This window comes from Magallana gigas, chromosome 1 (genome assembly GCF_963853765.1).
Source record: "Magallana gigas chromosome 1, xbMagGiga1.1, whole genome shotgun sequence".
In the NCBI taxonomy this organism is placed as follows: Eukaryota; Metazoa; Mollusca; class Bivalvia; order Ostreida; family Ostreidae; genus Magallana; species Magallana gigas.
The window spans coordinates 38,283,849-38,287,689 of NC_088853.1; the positions used below are offsets into that span (position 1 = coordinate 38,283,849).

Below are 3,841 nucleotides of genomic sequence, written 5' to 3' on the forward strand. Positions count from 1 at the left end.
AGGATTGAAGATTATATATTCCGCTATGATTTGTAAAATGTCAAATATTATGACTTCAATACGTATTCAAGAACGTTGAGTGGATAGTATCAAGGGTTTAATCTAAGACATATATGTAGAGAGTCGCACTATATAACTACCTCTTCCGCTTAATGTACGATTCCGATTAAAATAGTATACCATATTTGCAAATTACAACAGACACTTATTAACCTGATATAACGTTTTTGAAAGTGTTTATTATACATATACAGTATTTAAATTCTTTAACGTATAAAACAATATTGAAAAAAGTTAAATACAACAAACTAGACCAAACAAAAAAACACAAAACAAAACAAATCAAAACAAAACCAATAAAAACAATGTAAGCGAATATAGTATTTCATCGAATACTTATTACAACACCGCAGTGATAGGAGAAATTTACATTTGAGTATACGTTAAGCACACTTTGAATACACATGTATTAATTGAGAATGCGCAAACAAAATTTAGCTGCATAAAGGAGACGCCAAGGAATAAGGAACAATATTCACATATTTCTGCCGGTGTTGTTTTAATATAAATTAACGTAATAATCGACACTGACTGACTCACATTTATGCTGATAATTGGGAATAATAAGTGTTATAGTTATTTTACAGTTATCTTCCTTTCAACTATACAACTATTTTATTAATAGTCTCGGAACATCTGCATAAACAAGGATACATATAGTATGGTATTTTCCTTGTATTCAGAGGACTGTGATTTATTTGGTTTTTTTATATGCCCCTGTATCAACACAGTACATGTACGAACAAACAATATCGAAAATATGTTGTTTTGTGTTCGGTGTATTTAGTCTTCCTTGGCTTCAATTTGTAAATTGGTTGCATCAGGCTGCTCCATTTACGCAGCCTCTTTGTAAAATAGCGAATACCTGTAAGACATAGAATACATGAGTTTAAATACTAACACATACAGTCATATATACCTAAAAAGCATAAATGTATCAAATTTAGCGATTAATACGTATTTCATGTAATATTATTTGCTCTAGATGGATTCTAGCTTTGTGTCAATATATAAAAAATACTTTTGATTGTTAACGCATACAGATTATCTTAAATACATGTATGTCCACCTGTGATGCTCATTTCTCAAAGCACCGTTCATATACATATCATTCATTCAACACCTGGAATGCATGTTTGCAAATTTTAAAATTGTAGTCAAGTTGAAAAAAAATGGTTAGAGTGTGTAAGCTTGATTCATAGCTAATAATCGATTCTAATACGTATCAATAATATACATATATTAGTAAAAAAGTGTTAAGAAAAGTAAAAACGATCAATCTACTGTGGTATTAAGTGAGTATTTTTCATACTTTAATCTCTAAATATAAATTGTTTAATGAACTAGTTACATTTAGAATAAAATAATATAAGAACAAACATAGGAAAATGTAATTGATATATTTATTTATATCAGTCGATTTTAAAATAATGTACAAAACATAATAAATTAACATTGTTATATTTTAAGCAACACATATTCTTAGTGCTTTACAATGCTTATAGAGATGGTTTATACACGCACCCTTTTTTTTCTTCAAATAAACATATGTTTTTGTCTCCTGTCAGAATATACAAAGACTTATATAATTTCAAAATAAAAATATACTTACCGTACCTTCTGCTCCAAAATACCGTTTAGTTGTTGTCAAATACGGTCTTGCGCGAAGTATTTTCTATTTGCAGTCATTTTGTTGTACGAAAGATACAATATCAGATTGCAAATGTATTTTAAAATATCTCATAACTTAGTTAAACTAGATACGTTTATCAGCGCTTGATAATAAAACCGGATTCAAATATTTGAATGTAAAATTCGTCACATGCAAAAAAAAAAAGTTTAATAAAATTGACCTACCCTTTAAATGCATACTCTATTGTAAGTTGATGTTCAAATTCAGACGAAAGCGTCACAATCCTAAGTAGATACCACGACTTATGTCTCGACTTTGACTTTGCAGAAGCAGAATAATATCTGTTTGTCCGTCCGTTCGTCCTTCAATCCATCCATCCATCCCTTATTCAATTCATCTCTCTCTCTCCATCTCTCTCTCTCTCTCTCTCTACTTTTGCAACCTTCCACAGATTGTTACATGTATACCCCTGTTCCAAAGGAAATTTTATTTCATCATTGTGTGTGTCCGTCCGTCTCTCTGTCTGTCCGTTACAACAATTTATGTGGCATTTATCTCAGCAACTATTCATTGTAGGTGCTTGAAAGTTAAACCCAGTCTTTGTTAAGGCATGCTGTGTGTATGTACTGGATTCATTTCTGTACTAAACAGACGTCAACTTCCGGTATAATGTAGACCTCATTTTGAGCGTTAATTTTCAAGCAAATTATCGTCAAGGATTTCTCAGCAACTGTTCATCACAGATGCTAGACATTTTGAATCACTATTTGTTTAAGCATGCCATGTGTTGGGATCTTTTTTAGTACCATTCGGACGTCAACTTCCAGTTGAATGACGTCTTTTCTTTATTTTAACCCTTATTTTCAAAACAAATCTGTTAAAAAGCTGCAACGTTGTTAAGAAGGAGGCTCACTCTCGCTGCCAGTTTAAACGGTTCGCACAAAAAAAAAATAATTTTATGAACAATACCTTTATTACAGAAGTAACCTTTCCAGCCAGGCTTACATCCGGAGTCACACAAACCAGTGACATTATTACATCCGGCGCATGTGTCGAGGCATCTCTCAGAACAATCGTACCCAAAAAATCCGTGTGAGCAAGCTTGTTTAATGAGAAAATGTTGATACATTTATCGCATTTAATTATTAATACACACATGTTTTCGTAAACAAGTGGCTAGTTATATAGTACTCACGTGTTTTACATAAACTCCCCCAATATCCAGTATCACATCCAGTTAAGCACGTTCCATTTACATGGTTACACGTCTTTACCACACGACAATTTCCACAGGTTTCATTGCAAGCAACACCAAAAAAGCCTTCAGGACACACTGAAATAAACATATGAGATATACATGTATGACTTTTTTTTATCGATACTTGTCTCAATGTTTTCAGTGTTTCATAAGTAAGCTAGGTGGCCTCTATGTGTAAAGATAAAATAGATTGATTGAAAATATTAGTAAATTTGAAAGTGAAGGAAATAAATGGAAAGTTATATAGGATATGCTATTATATAAAACATATAAAAAGCAAGAAAAACTGGATGCTGTAATCAGACAGGAATACCTGCACCGAGTGTCTGCCCTTTAACGACACTTTTTTGTACCAGTTTTAGTAAAAAAGAATGCCACATGCAATTTTTCATACGTTTTAAAAATTAAAACTTTCATAAAGGATGAAATCTGATTGCATAATATACATGAGCGGCCCTTTATGTTTATTTCGGGGTTTACTTTGGGCTTACTTTGGGTCTGCTTTTTGAAAATGTGTGTCCTCTTGGGGTTAACTTTGAGTCCACTCGGGGTTTATTTTGGGTTTACTTGGGGTTTCCTTTTTGGGGTCCACTGTACACAATGAAGTGTGAAGCAGACCCGTCTTTTATCTTATACTTAGTAGTGTATCAGCCCTGATACACGTATTTTGGAATATATAAGAAAGCAACCGGAAGCTAGAGGTGTATCGCCCTCAGGGCTAATATTTATCCGTCTCATCCCGTCGTCAAGAGGGTGTATTGCCCTAAAACTTAAAAATCGAAATTTCCCAATAACGTCGGAATATTCTTTTTTCACAGGATGAATGACCATCTTTAAATCCTCTTTAAAGATAGCTTAAAGGTGTTTAAAGGTAGCTTAAAGACAATCTT

The 3,841-nt window shown here is 32.6% G+C and overlaps 1 long non-coding RNA gene across 1 annotated transcript; it reads right to left on the reverse strand.

The window, feature by feature from the left end:
- Positions 1–233: 233 nt before the first annotated feature.
- On the reverse strand, positions 234–3,045 carry LOC136270153 (uncharacterized). Its single transcript, XR_010707885.1, has 3 exons — positions 2,889–3,045; positions 2,663–2,794; positions 234–925 (listed from the first exon to the last, which is right to left on the reverse strand). It is a non-coding gene; the product is annotated as an uncharacterized lncRNA (long non-coding RNA).
- Between the last annotated feature and the right edge of the window lie 796 nt (positions 3,046–3,841).